This window comes from Schistocerca serialis, chromosome 4 (genome assembly GCF_023864345.2).
Source record: "Schistocerca serialis cubense isolate TAMUIC-IGC-003099 chromosome 4, iqSchSeri2.2, whole genome shotgun sequence".
Lineage (NCBI taxonomy): Eukaryota > Metazoa > Arthropoda > Insecta > Orthoptera > Acrididae > Schistocerca > Schistocerca serialis.
Window position 1 is genome coordinate 90,712,828 of NC_064641.1, and position 15,653 is coordinate 90,728,480.

The 15,653-nt window shown below is 39.3% G+C and overlaps 1 protein-coding gene across 4 annotated transcripts in view; it reads left to right on the top strand.

Moving 5' to 3' along the window:
* Window positions 1-15,653, top strand: part of LOC126473804 (cuticle protein 16.5-like) — a 275,913-nt gene that overhangs the window by 237,904 nt on the left and 22,356 nt on the right. The gene's annotated exons all lie outside the window — the stretch shown is intronic.

A 15,653-nucleotide genomic window follows, 5' to 3' on the forward strand; every position in this document is an offset into this window, starting at 1 on the left:
TTGAGAAATATCGTTCCATATTTCAGCTGACGATCAGCACCATGCATTTCTAGGATATCCATGACGGCAGGTATCTCAGCGATGCTTTACCGGTGCTCGTTATGTGCATTTAGGAGCTAAGTGCAGGAAATGACGTGTCAGTTGCCTACGGCGGTTGAGTGCAAGGCTGTCCACGTTCATAACGGAGATTTTCTCCAATATTGTTATTGCATAAATTTAATTTTTCTATAACTGTATCCTACACCAGTCCAGAAAATGAGTAGCGCGAAGAACGCCGTAAAATAAGTGATATAGGGCCTATAAAAAAATGCCTGTTTATACGAAAACAGAGAATTTATCACAGTGCCTGTTAGAAGCCGACAGGCACAACGCGCGTTAGTACCAAAAATTCAGACTCATGGGTCTCAAGGCATAAATTTGTTAACTACACCAAGATAAACGAATAGACAGATGTGCAGAACTTTGATAGTTGCTGAGTTTTATAATGTACGTTAAAGCTCTTTCTCCTAATAGCTGCAAGGGTCTGTGTATTTCTGATGGAAAAAAAATTTCTACTGTTATTGTTTTTCCTTCATACAAATAAATTTATTCAAAATGGCTCTGAGCACTCTGGGAGTTAACATCTATTGTCATCAGTCCCCTAGAACTTAGAACTATTTAAACCTAACTAACCTAAGGACAGCACACAACACCCAGTCATCACGAGGCAGAGAAAATCCCTGACCCCGCCGGGAATCGAACCCGGGAACCCGGGCGTGGGAGCGAGAACTCTACCGCACGACCACGAGCTGCGGACTAAATTTATTCAATTCAGGTGCCACAGCAAATAATTTATCGTAGACAATTCCGTTTTCCACCTTGTCTGTCAAATAACCAAGGTTATTTACATCACCGTCAACTGATTTCGGCCATCAGCTATTTACAAGTGAATACTCGTATATTGTAGAAGATCAGCGAGGACAACATTCTATGCTTGTCGACACTGTAAAATAACTATTGCCGTAGTGACATACGAACAAAAAACGAAAACTCACTACACTATTCCCCGACACTAGCAACCGCCGAAATCAGCTGATGGTCATGTAAATAACAGTGATTATAACACAACCAATGTGGAAAATAGAATTGCTCTTCTTTCATAACACTTCAGTCCATTCCACACGCAAACTTGCCGCCATTGCACATTCACCACCATTCGACCGTCCCAAAACATGTCTCAAAACCAGATAGTCAGTGAAGTTAAGAAGAACGACCCTGGAATTTTGAATGAAATGTGAACGATTTGAATAGAAATATGTGTTATTTTTTGTAATAATCACAGGTTTATGGCCTTAAGTGTGATTCATTGACCTAAGAATTAAAATATTAAGAAAAACATAAGATTCATTTTGTATGCAACGGAAAGAATACATATTGCCACGATCACAATAAAGATTTGTTCTGACATGTGAACTTTACCGGTCCTTGCCTCGAAAAAGCTTTTATTCTTTTTGTCAGTCGACAGGAAACTGGCAAACATTAGTAGTGCAGAGAAAGTATACCTACATCTAGTACATGGACAAGGACAATGGAAAGCATTTTTTCTGTTGTCTTCACATTCTCCAGACAGAGACTTCACTAAGAAAGAAGACTGTATGTGATATCACGTATCTGAATCACCCTGCCAGTGTTCCACAGTTGGCAACAGAAGTGCAAATGTCTGTCTGAAGGCGGTAGCGGTCGTGAGGGATCCATGGATCTAATGGATCAGGTCTGCTGAGCCACGCTTCTAGCGGCTCTGGGCTACGATATCCCTCTAACACCACGGTACAGGAAGGCCATCTAGTAGAGGCTCCAACACCATAGTTCATGCTTTGTACACCGAGAGTCTTCCTAGTTGACACTGATGAGCTCGGCTCTGTCTGTTGCTACAGTCTTCGTTGTTTGCAGGAATACAGGTTAAGTCAATCTTCTGTCTGCTGTGTTACTTACTCACTAACTTTCCTACAACGACAAATGTCACACCACCTCATAACCCACCTCTATTTACCGTTGGGTATGAAGTCGTTCACAACACTGGGCAGGATTACTCCTATATTCTATCAAAATGCCCACATTGTAAAACTGTTAGCATCCTTACAGTGACCTTTTTAAAAGATCAGCTTACGAGTAAGAAAAGTGGATGGGCTGTCCACGAACACATCATGGCAAATCAGTATCTGCAATCAACTAAACACAATGCGAAACTTAATGCCTGACTGGAAGCTAAAAGACTCGATTAACTTTAGGGCTCTGTGACCAACTAATTGACACCGGGCTTAGTTTTAGAAGCACTCAGATTTGAGCCGACACTGCTGCTACCATAGCTTTGAGGAAGTTTAACACTGTTCAAGAGTCTCGCCAAACTCTTCAAACCTGGCAGAAAAGTGTACTGTCATTATCATTATCTGAGAACATTAAACATGCTACCTACAGTCCCGATTTCCATTTTTTCGTACACTGAAGAAAGTCATTTGTGATCGTCGATTTGCTTTGGAGGAAAGGGGGCACGCCTGTATACAACCATAGTTGCGTAGGAAAGCATAAACATTTTGCCATGAAGGCATTGACCGCCTCTTCTTGCAGTGGAATAATTTTTTAACAGTTGCAGCGTTTACCTTTGAAGTAAATACAGTTTACATACTTTCTCCTTCTGGTTCCTGTTCATTTTACTGCCCTTGCAGATGTAGAATGTACCTGAAATGCGGATTTTTACGATGTAAAGTAAGATGAATTATTTTTTGGAGACCGCTGAATGTTATTACAAGTCTGGCACACAACTATCCATCTTATTTTACAGGTGTGACTGAATTCTTTTGCTAAAACTGTTGACTTTTTACGACTTGTCACTAATCAAGCTCTATTTTCTATACCTTCAGTCTACAACTAAATATTTATTAAAGTTTTATTTTTATTTATGGAGCTGAAGGTTTCTCCATTGAGCTCTAGGCAAGTACCAATTCCAAAGAATCCAGACTATGCGCCTGATTTCAAAGAGAGGTTGTGATATTGCGGTCTCTGATCTCCTTTCCGCGCCGTAATTCTGGACCCGAAGAATTGGACGGGCGAGGACATGTGGCCGTTTCACCCTCCAGTTCCAGCATTTCCGTACGCAGCTATCGCCCTATGTGACGTCACTCTCTCAGCAGCGAGTCATACCATTACTATAGAGAAACGCACATCTGTTCCAGGAGTTGGGCAACTCATGACTAAGAGGGTGGCCTATATCCGCGACAGCTCGAGTTTGAACTGAGAGATGACGTTGCTTGACAAACGAGTCAATTTTACAATCACTTCCGTTTCTGTCAGAAAGAAGCGGAATAATATATTCTAGTATAGACTGTGGTTAAAATTCGACGAATTGTGATCATAACGTAAATGGAGCCGAACGTTTTTAGGAAATTAAGCGTAATTTATTCGTCTGCAGATTCTTGGTTCTAAACTGAACACTGTGGTCTAAATGCAAGACGACAGCATGCATACTGCGACATAGTAACGTCATTTCTAGGGTGCCTTGCAGTGGACGTAATTGGTGCATTACGGAACAAATTAATGTGCCACCCAGAATCTCCATTATGAAGTAATAAAGGATATGCTAATGGATCCAGTGACGAATCTAAAACCGAGATTTTTTCGACTCTACTAGAGTTTCTTTCGAAGGGTGGCTCACCGTCAATTGTGGTAAAAAAAAAAGGGGGCCATATCAGTTAGAATTGCGTCATTGTAGCACCAGAGGTATAAATACGGTAGAAACTCCCTATTTTGGTTTTTGACTCTTTCATAGCAGTGAAAGAGCGCACAAAACGATCATCGTATAATAATTCAATAGGATATCCATGCATTACAATTTTGTTATTTTTATTAAAGCGCTGATTTGATTCTTCATTCAATCTATAGCGAAAAGCAATTGATATTTATCAACGCCTGTTAGCAGCTAAAGGTCTAGATTTCATTACAATTTCACATGATAAAAAGTCGTGTATGGTACACTTCACATAAAACCATGCCTGAAACTTTGGCATCGGAACTGACCATAGCAAATGTTGATTATAGCTACAAACACTACTGAAATAAAAGTTTGATTTTTTTTGGAATCTTAGGTAATTTGAAGTGCGTCTTTGATAAACTGCGTTGATAAATAATTTTTGTGTTAACACCTACAAACTGTCTTTTGCTTTATGACTATAAAATGGGACTGCTGTTGTATCATGTACAGTAACAAAATCTGTAATGTAAAACAAACTGCAATTGTAACTGTCACAGTTTTGTTCTAAGTTCAAGGAGATTGATGACCTCAGAAGTTAAGTCCCATAGTGCTCAGAGCCATCTCAAAAATATAGAGTGGGACTAATACTCATACAGTATTTAGGTTTCACATTCAGTACGCTCTTCTGAAGGCAAGTACAAAACTATTGGCACTATTCCTGAGCAGTAACAAAGAGAATGGCCACAGCCTGTCGCAACCGAAAATGTTCAAGACTTTTCACACATCAAAAAAGATGGATACTGTTGCCTGTCATACACTAAGAGCAAATTCATTGCGTTCGTCCCTTCTGTTAATGCATTGCTGGAGCAATGACTGAAAAGTGCCAGTGAACATATTCTTACTTTGGCATCCTTCTTTCTTAGAATTTTTAAGTAGTACTTTCTGCACTAATTATTATGCTATCAACGATATCTCGGTTCATACGAATAATTAAAAATCCCTAGCTTTTTTGTGATACCATATTGAGGTTCATCACAGTAGGATTTATTCAGGCCAAAAACCTGAAATCTAACAAGAACGCTTTGTAGCGCTATCATAGAGTCTCCTAATATTGCTGATTTTGCAGCGAAGAAAATTACACTCTAACACAAGGAAAAAAAGAAGACGTACCACGAAGGAGTTATGCAAACTGCTGGCAAATTGATAATCCTATAGGTATCGACGGAAAATGCAAAGAGTTAACTTTGGCGGACGGCGGATGAATGCGTGACACTGCAGCACAGTTTCGTTGCCCATCTCACAAGAGTGGTAACCAGAGGACATGTCGATACCAGGGCATAAAACTTATGTGAACTTCATTCCGTGTACTCAGCTGGACAGTCACTATGCATCTCAGACAGGCGTGTGAAGAATTACGCAGACGTCAGGATTTGAGAGAGGACACGTAGTTGGGGATCAAAGAAGTGGGTTGAAGTAGTCGGTGAATCGCTCGGTATTTGATTATGAGCGACGGCACTATTCGACGATGTTGGCAGGACTCTGTGAACCATGGCCGAACACAGCTTCAAGAAGGAAACGGTCAGCCTCGAGAGACGACAGAATGGAAGGTCCTAGCAATAGTCGGAGAGGCACTCAGAGCCCCGGATTGATTGTCATCATCATCAATCAAACAGAAAGGGGTCTGAGCTCATGACATCCTTTCAAATTACGAAAAAGTCTAGCAAAGAAATATGCGTACCGTTCAAAATTATAAATACAGCTGCTTCGCGTGTCTGCAACGCGATTTTGTAAACACAACGCCGCTTCATAGCTGTATAGACGGCTATTGTTTTAGCTTACAGCTGTTTGCGCTCGCAGCTAAAAGCTGTCAAAAGCGCTACAAGGTGCCAGGGACTTCTCTAAGATGAGTTGGGTGTAGGAGTGTCTTGGTAGTAAAGAATAACTGCATTAAAACTTCCTGCATGATTCGGCATTTCTTCACGCATCTCAGCATTTATGACGTCATATCTCTTGAACTATGTGTCATACAACAGCATATTTGGTAGGCATATTCAGGAGCATACGTGGGTACTGTCCTCGAAATTTATTGAAAATAGAATTGTGTCACAGAAGTAATAAATTTAGTCATGTGTGATGAGGGTAGTTTTCACGCTTTCATTGTTTACTATGTGTCTCCTGACCTGTTATAAATGGGTGGTTCTTCCCCCGACAGCGATTGTCATCCTACACAAAGGGAGATGTGTACTGAGTTTGACTGAAGTCGGTTTAGGAGGATATGTTGAACGTATATACGTATTGGTGGATCTGACTGAATGTCTTCGTAGAGGCGTGCGACGGTTTTTATTACCGAGACGAAAAAGGCTTAAAAATAGCCGGTTGGTCGCAAAATAATAGTCACAGGATGTTTTTTGGCTCATTTATTATTCATTACGCTCTACCCATCTTCAGATGCCCTAATGCAAGTCGGTAAGAAAAATATTTTTACAATGTTGCATATTTACAGATGTGTCTTAAAAGAGGACCAATACTAAAGCATGAATGAACAACTAGGCCATTTAAAACGAAATAGACACCATTTAGTACAGCATGAATATATAACTTCGAGGACAATTACAGTTATCGTTGAAACAAATTAAGTTGACCATTTCAGTCAGCAAATGACTTTATGACCAACATGCCGAGTGATGTAGGTAGCAGACGGCACCACGTAAGAGAGCTTGTAGACGCCAAGTGGCGTTAAGCGTAGTGACGATGCCATAAATGGCCGATACCTAATTGCAAGTGGTAATAAAATTATCTATCAAAATCTTATACAGTTTTTTCTTACACTACAAATGAAAGTTAATTCCAACCTTAGGCAAACACAAATTTAAACGGAAATTGTTGTGTCCTGCCCACTCGTCTCTTGTAGGGTGCCCAAAGGATGCTGCTTTCTTCGATAGCTATACAACAACTGAAGCAAATCACATTAATGGTTTTTATTACAATACATTGACAATACTGAAATATAGTTTATAATGTCATGTTGTTAGCTATTGGCGACATGGAAATAATCAATATCTTTCGCAGTATAGAATTTCCATGCAAGTAATGGATACGGACCGCACGTAACAGCTCTTCTGGTGCTCTCTTTTAGTCCGGGTCTAATAGTGTCCGTCTTCTATTGTCCGACCGACGCTGGCAGGAGCGGCGTTTAGATTCTCGTCGGGTAGATGTCGCTCATTTCGAGGTGCGGTTCTAGTCAGCGTACTATTGGCTGAACTCGTCTCAAAGCCTACTCTACTCTTGCGCTCTTCATCTGCGCCGGCCGCTGTGGCCGAGAGATTCTAGGTGCTTCAGTCCGGAACCGCGCTGCTGCTACGGTCGCAGGTTCAAATCCTGCCTTGGGCATGGATGTGTGTGATGTCCTTAGGTTAGTTAGGTTTAAGTAGTTTCTAAGTCTAGGGGACTGATGACCTCAGATGTTAAGTCCCATAGTGCTCAGAGCCACTTCAATCTACATCTGCGTGCCGGCGCTTGTCGTTATGCCGGAACACAAATTTAAAAACATACCTCGTTTTATTTCTACAGAAGAGAGCTTATCGGCGCTGGCTGGCGAAGTGCTATGACGCTCCCGTATGTGACATGAACTTAAGTACAAATAGTAATTCCAATACAATATCTGACATAAAATGTATACAGATTTTTTCTTTTGTTGCAAATTAAAATTGATGCCGACATGAGGTAAAGACAAGTTTAAAATGTATACTGGGTTTTGCAATAAAAAGTATTTTGTTTAAAAAACATACGATCGAAAGAGAAACGGAGCTATAATCCTGTAGCAAGAGGTAAATTTGCTAAATGAACCATAAAATGTGCAGGATAACACAAACTAACCTAATTAAGTACAGAAATGCAGAATTTTTGCTCAAATTTTTATCCTCTATTCAGCAACAAGTCCTAAAATATTGTCTACTGCTAGTGATCTGTTCATTAATTATTAGATTTGGCGCTTAACGGCTGTTAGTGTAAATTTCACTGTCTTCCAGGATATCTAGTGTTCTACACACTCATACATATATAATTCCATAATGCATAAACTCAGTTTTGTCATATGTAGGGATTCTCTGTTATTTACTTGATGAAAATGCGCAGTGTAGAGTAGAGTGGGGTAAGTTTGCGCGGCGGGTAAGACTGCGCGAGGCTTGTATCTCAGTTTTAGTAATGCGGCAGTTGGCTACTCTGCAGGGCACGAAATAGCCTCTGTTGCTGTAGTTTGATTGTTGTCTTGGTGTTAACGGCTGCGCAATGCGGTAAGAACTGTTTTACGTTATTTTCATATAACATTCCATTTTCCGGAAATAAGCTATAACTCAGGCAATAATGAGATTATCAATTTTAACTTTATTCCATTGTGTATTACGATGCATTGTCAGTCTTGTGGTATATTAACACATCTGTATTCCTACAAAGCGTTTCCATGTGCAGTCAAAAGCTGCAGTGTCATAGTGCGGAGCAAGTTTACGCGTTGCAGGTGGGCCAAAACTGCGCAGTGCGTGATCTTATCCCATGCGTTATAATTACTAGCTTTTTCATGGACCTAGAAATATTTATGAACGTTGAGGTGGATATTATACATCGACAGCAGTCCTCTAAGAATCCTTTTTTATATTTTAGCGTCTACAAAAGGAAAAACGATCGGAAACAATGCACTCGAGAAATGCTGGAGGCTGCGAAAGAGGGTTTGGAAAATGGCAAGTCTAAACGACAAACAGAGAGGGAGCTTGGAATAAGTGCAGCTGCCCTCAGAAATCGCCATACAGAGGTAGGAGGCCCTTGCAAGTATACTTTTATCTCTAAATTTTTTATTTTGGCAACTTTTGCCTACGTAGGGTTAGGCTTAAAATCAATACTCCCACCCCCACTTTTTTCAGGGTTTTGGGGTAAACAGACTGGGAAGATTCGGAAGAACTTTCAATGATGAACAAGAACTGGAACTCGCCGAACACTGCAGATCTTTGGACAAATGTTATTATGGTATGACTCTGAAAGGTTTCAGAAGATTAGTTCATGACTACTCTGAGAAGAATAACATAAAAACAGAATTTGACAAAAACACAAAGATGGCCGGAAAGGACTGGGCTTATGATTTCCTGCAGGGACGAAATCTTAGCCTTCGAATCCCACAGAAAACTAGTCTCGGACGTGTGATGGGGTTAAATGAACAGCAAACGAGCATTCTTTCATAATCTTTCGTCGCTGATGGAGAGATATAAATTTGAACCTCATCGCATATATAACATGGATGAGTCAGGAATTACAACTGTTCCTAACAAAGTTCCGAAAGTGATTGCAACATGCGGCAAGAAGCACATAGGCAAAATAGTATCTGCAGATAGAGGTCAGCTGATAACGGTTGTATGTTGTATGGGAGCTGGGGGGAGTTACGTTCCTCCAGGAATAATATTTCCTCGTAAAAGGATGAAGGAGTTTGAAGATCGGTGCCCCTCCTGGGTCACTAATGATGTGTTCGGACACTGGATACATCAACTCAGATTTGTATCTCACATGGCTACAACGTTTTGAAAAACATACACAGCCGACAGAAGATAATCCAGTCTTGTTAATTTTGGACAATCACTCGTCACATTTGAGCCTGAACGCCGTTCTTTACTGCAGGGACCGTACCATTCAAGCCACTGAAGGACTTTTATTCACAGGCATGCGACCAGTGGCTCATTAACCACCCTGGATATGTAATTACGCAAGAATGTATCGCTGAATTGTTTGGAAATGCTTATCAAAGGACGGCCACAATGACGAAGGCAACAAAGGCGTTCAAGATATGTGATATTGATCCAACAGATCGTCACATATTCATCGAGGAAGATTTCCTGCCTTCGACTGTTACGGACCAAAGTGACAAATTTAATGTTGCATCCACTGTTGAAACTGGATCTCTCCAGAGCCAAAGTTCAGAGACATCTACAAATGAACCACAACCAGGACCAAGGACCTACGTTTCTCCAAAAGAAATAATTCCTTTGTCAAGAAGAAAAGATTGCCAAAAAATAAGAAAGGAAAGAAGTCAGAAATAGTATCTGGGACCCCATTCAAGAAGCAACTGGAATCCTAATCAACAGAACAGGAAATAAAGAAAACAAAGCGGAAACTGTTTGATTCTGATCAAGCAAACAAAAAGAAAGCAAAGCAAAACTTAAATACGTTTAGGGAAAATTCACAAACTTTTCACTGTCCAGGCTGTACTGAAAAATACAATAATCCACCAACAGAAGACTGGATTCAATGTCTCGAGTGCGAGGACTGGTGGCGTGAATCCTGCTCTTGTTATGAAGGTTCTGGACGCTTCATTTGTGATCTCTGTTAAAAATATTTTCGTCCGACAGGAATATTTTTGCATGTTTTTGATGACAGGCCCAGATTCGTTCATTAGGTCAAATATTGTATCAACAGTAACTGTTATATGCTGAGAAACAAGGTATATTACGTTTATGTACGCTATAAATTAAATAAAAGACGAAGAACTAAATGACACATTGTTTTTCTCATTTGATAATAATGCGCAAATTTACCCCACTAGAAACGCACTCTTACCCCACGGTCAGGTAAGACTGCGCATTTGCATTACTTTTTACTAAGTGCGAATTACAGTTTAAATTATTTCTATGTCTTTCGGACTCTGTTATATAACAGGCAAAATTCAGATGAAATGCCAGATAAAATATAATTGTAATTTGTGACGTTTCCTTTAGTATCTCGCTATTTAGACCTTAAGTGCGCAATCTTGCCCCACATTACTATAATGTACTTAGACAACACTTTATATGCACTTTTGTTTCTAGGAAATGCTATATATATATATATATTTGAAAATTTTTCCTCAACGTTTTTAAAGAGTAGTTATTACCAAACAACGGTAGCGCGTCAGTTATGAAATTTTGTTCTTCGGATGTAGCGTTAGTATTCCCCAATCTTAGCAACCGAAAATATCAGTACTGTGGTCTTCAAACCTTTATTTAATGTCATTATTAATAAATTAATAACTTCCTTGTGGCTACCAGCTTTCTGCAAGCTATCCTGTTTTGACATTGCTTCTGTGACTTGCGAGTGAATTTCGCTGCTTGTTTCATGAAACGGCTTCTCATTGGACCTAACGAGGGTAAGTGGACACTGCGCTTCCCACCACAGAATATTCTGTACTACTCACCGGTTATCAAACTCGGAACCTCTGCATTAGTAGCTAGCGATGGTAACCACTAGTCCATGAAAATGGTCTAATTCTTCATGCAAGCACATGTTCTCAGTCAGCCTTTTGAAATTATGAACAGGATGTGCGCGAGTGAGAACCTACGTATTAGCCTGTACCGTGTCTGTCTTTTGTGCTGCGGTGAGCTGTCTGCTTTTTACCTAGTAGCTGGATTCCGTCGAGTACGCCTTACAAAGCGACGTGATAGTGCTACTGCAGTATAGTATAGCGCTGGTTTTCATTCCAATTTATTTGCCGCTTGCCTTCAGGCAAATTGCCGAGTGACCGACTTTTCTTGCAGCTTGTATATTTTACGCCACTGATGTGTAGAAGTAAGTACTTCCAAAGACCGCACAATGGGCGTTACAGGCGTTTCACGTTCTAAAGAAAAGTAAGTCGTTGCAATGCAGTAGCAACCGTACGTTCCACTTCCAAAACATTTTCGGTTGTTTCGTTGTATGCTAAATTCATTTCAAGTACTATTTTTAAGTAGTTGATATTCTTGCTGTACTGAAATTGTTATATCAGTATAGTTCCTTAAACATCACAAACTGTTTCTTTTTTCAATCACTTTGGAGAAAGCTTTCATAAAATAGCTATTACCAATGATAACACATATATTAGAATCTATCTCAGTTTCACACTCAACTTCAGTAGTTTCATGGTAGACTTTATACAGGTCTCAATTCGTATGTCAGTATTTTTTTATAAAACATATTTATTTTATACATCATATATACATGAATTAATACAATAGAACGTCCACAATTTTGTGCTTTTGATTTGTAAGTAATTGTTGTTTCATCAAGAAAAAAATGTTCAAATGTGTGTGAAATCTTATGGGACTTAACTGCTAAGGTCATCAGTCCCTAAGCTTACACACTGCTTAACCTAAATTATCCTAAGGACAAACACACACACCCATGCCCGAGGGAGGACTCGAGCCTCCGCCGGGTTTCATCAAGAAGAGACGTAAGTACCAACAATCAAGATCTACCTTGTTCAGCTAAAAGGATAGACATGATTTGTCTCTGCTGGCGACCTCATGACTTATTACGAAGCTTGATGTATTTTTAAATACCTTTGTGTAAATCCTGTGTATGGAATTATCCACACCTTCTACGTATAATATAAATACCTTTTTGTGTATTACTTTAATGTATATTATTTACACCGTCGGCCCTGGGGTCAAAATCAAATTTTTGTGTAAGTAAAACGTACACACCAGATATAAGTTGAAGGAAGAAAGAGATTTTCGAAATTCCATTGGTACGAGTGCTCTCGACTTTTTTAGACTAAAGATGTAGTGTGCAGCGCTTTCTTGTAGCGTCTCCCGTTGTAGTCTGCTGGGCACATCTCTGACGCCAACGCTGACTAAACACCCCTGTGATGAACCGCGGAGTAAGTTTCCGATTTTTTGTAGTTCTTCCGTTAAATCTGCATGGTAAGGGTGCAACACCGCCATCCAGTCGACGGGGATGTACACAGCATCTCTGTTGTTTCACAGTGTGAGAGTGAATTGTAATGGTCTTTAGTGAAAGCAAGAACTGCATTGACTCAAAGCATCCGCCAAAATCTACCGCACGACAGACTTTTCTACGCATCTCAGCAGTAAGGTGACTAATAATGTCTATTGTCGTTTCAGTCTTTGCTTCCTCAGTCTATGAATTTAATCTTCATCAAATGTTACTAATTACTGCATTGTGCAATTTTTTTTGAATCTGAACTGCACTTCCGTCAGCTTTAAGTTATTCCTCGTCTCTAAAATCGAAGTCCGCACTATCTGTCTAAAGGTACGTGGGAAGAACTCGATGGCGATCCCTTCGAAGGTTCCACCTCTAATCCGCCTGAACTGAGAAAACGTGAAGGCTCTGCCAGCCGTTCTCCTCTCCATTTATCTATGAAATCAGTACATTATTCCTAACTTTGGGACTGCGTCATCGTTTTTATCATTACTAGAAGTGCTTTATACATTTCTTAACATCGATTTTCATTTTTGTTTCTTGAAAGTAACATACTGGTTTTACCGCGCGTTCCACAAGTTACTTTCGCTGGATTTGTCTTTATGGTTCCTGCAATAAACAATTACATCTGCGTAAATTATTTTAAAGGAGACTTATTATGGATTTATTAAGAAGGTGCAATTATTGTTTATGTTAAATTTCAAAATTTTCTCTCCCGATTTCTTTGCAATCCTCAACAAATTGCACGATAACATAAACGAAACACTTTGAAATTTGACATGATGATATGACGATTGCTTGTAGCCTATTATAATTATTTGAGAGTTGTAACCTCCCCACCGAAATTTTTTTAAATGATATTATTTTAAATGCTAGTGGACATTGTGCTAAGTGTAAGCTCCCCAGAGAAATTTTGAAACGCAATAGTTGAATGCCTGCAATGAAATCTACTGACAATGACAATTAAACAAAAATTAGCAATCTGACCCAAGTATAAGTTCCTCACAAAAAAATGAAAGTCAATTCAGTGATAAGAAAATCTCAGTGATAATGATAACTCAATCAGACCGAAATGTCGGTCTTTGGCCCTGTGCAAAAAATCAGAATTAATTTCTTACCTCAGTATAACTGCATGTCAAAGTTCTGCTCTTATTGTTGGCCACGGCTTGGAGGAAATGCATTGCAAGAATTATTTTTTTTTAATATTTTTTTTTTGAAATTTAATTGAAACTTTTGTTTAAAGGAAATGGAAGGAAATCGTTCGTTCAATTAAATAGTTCTTTTGTTAAAAATATTGCTTTGAAAACCAAAATTATTATTGGGGCGATTATTGCACAAATTAGTTGCAGTTAATTTACATTATTAGCTGAGCGCATTTAAAAATAATATACCTCATCCTGAATCTTGACCAGAGTGCCATGTCGACGCCCGCCGACTCCTCACGCACAGACTGCACTGGGCTGCTACTACCGACAGACTGCTCTGCCCTACTGCTACTGACAGACTGCCCACTGACTACTGCTCGCAACTGTACTGCACGACTACTACTGACAGAGTACCGCTCGCAACTCTCGCGCGGTCAAGCGCAGAATAGCCACGATAAACGGCTGTCTGGTCAGAGACTCTGCAATGCCTCGCCATCGCCGCCACACAACATACGTGTTTCATAACCCTCCACTGGGGGGGCAAAAATTTGGCAGCGATGGTGAGTCATTTGGACTTGCCAAGCGCGGCAAAATTTTTCTTTAATTAATCAACTTCTACAATTTACAGAATATTTAGGTACATGAATTAAATGTTGTGCACATGCACTGAGTACAAAACATTTCAAACAAAGACAAAATATGAGTACAAAACATAGTAGCAAATCAGAAAACTGTATATACAAATTATTTGACAGATAACAAAGTGCACACGCACTGAAAAAATTCTTTAGCATTTTCAGAACAAATAAACAGAATGGCAAAAAATCATATTGACAAGTGACATGAGTGCACGTGCACTGCAGTTGAGAACATATCAGCAAATGACGAAATGTATATACAATGAGTAACAAATGACATAAGTGCTAACACACTGAAGTATTGAACATACAGAATGAGTACAAATCATATTGAAAAATGAGAAAAGTGCACAGGCACTGAAGTTCAGTAGAAAACATATTAACACATAACATAAGTGCACATGCACTGTAGTTCAGAACATATCATCAAAATAAAAATGTATATACAATATAAAAGACAAGAGTGCACATATACTGTACTTCAGAACAAATCTAAAAAATGTCTTTAGCATTTTCACAACAAATAAACATAAAGGCAAAAAAATCATGTCGACAAGTGACATAAGTATACTCGCACTGGAGTCCAGCAAATCGAGGAAAAAAAAAATTATAGCCCATGAACATAAATGATGTTAGCAAAAAATGATTTTCACTATTAGTATAGGAAAGGGAAGGATTGCATCATGGTTGTAGCACTTTAGAGTGCACACAGCTGTTCTGAAAGTCCATATCTTTCCACAGAAGTACAACACCAAGTGACACAATTTGAAGTTCTTTTCCCATCAGAATTTATCAGCGTAGCCAAGACACTGAAATGTCGTAGTAATATTTCTTGTTACCATTTTAGCAGTACATCAGGTACACCAAACAGTGGGACCATAATAACGTCTTCATCCCTCACGGTGGTGGACAGCATGTCGTGTCAACACCACGCTCTTACAAGGCACACCAACGCAGAATTAGTGCAAAAACCAAATACAGTGCTCCATGATCATGAGGATGGACAGGACAAATGGATATTGCAGTAATTCAGGGTAGTTAGCTCATAAGGTGAAGGACATTAAGTCACATAATAGGCTTCATTGAGAATTACAGTAGTAGTTTGCGGCGTTCATAGCCCAGTTATTGAACATTTCTGTACCAAGTATGTAGTATTACAGAATAATGTTCATAAAATTAAATTATTGGCATCATGGGTAATCGTATTACAATAAACAGTGGCAGTCCTTGGCCAGTTACAAAGCATATTTAGTATGACAGAATAATGTCCATCAGAAGTCTTCATTGAAATAAAAGAGTCAATTATTGACCTAGCATTAACATAATACATTGAGTGATACAAATTATTGGCACTCATTGGCCATCTACCAAAACATGAAAAGTCAACATCGAAAACAAGAGCTAATTAATGGCATAATTAATAACATAATTCATTTA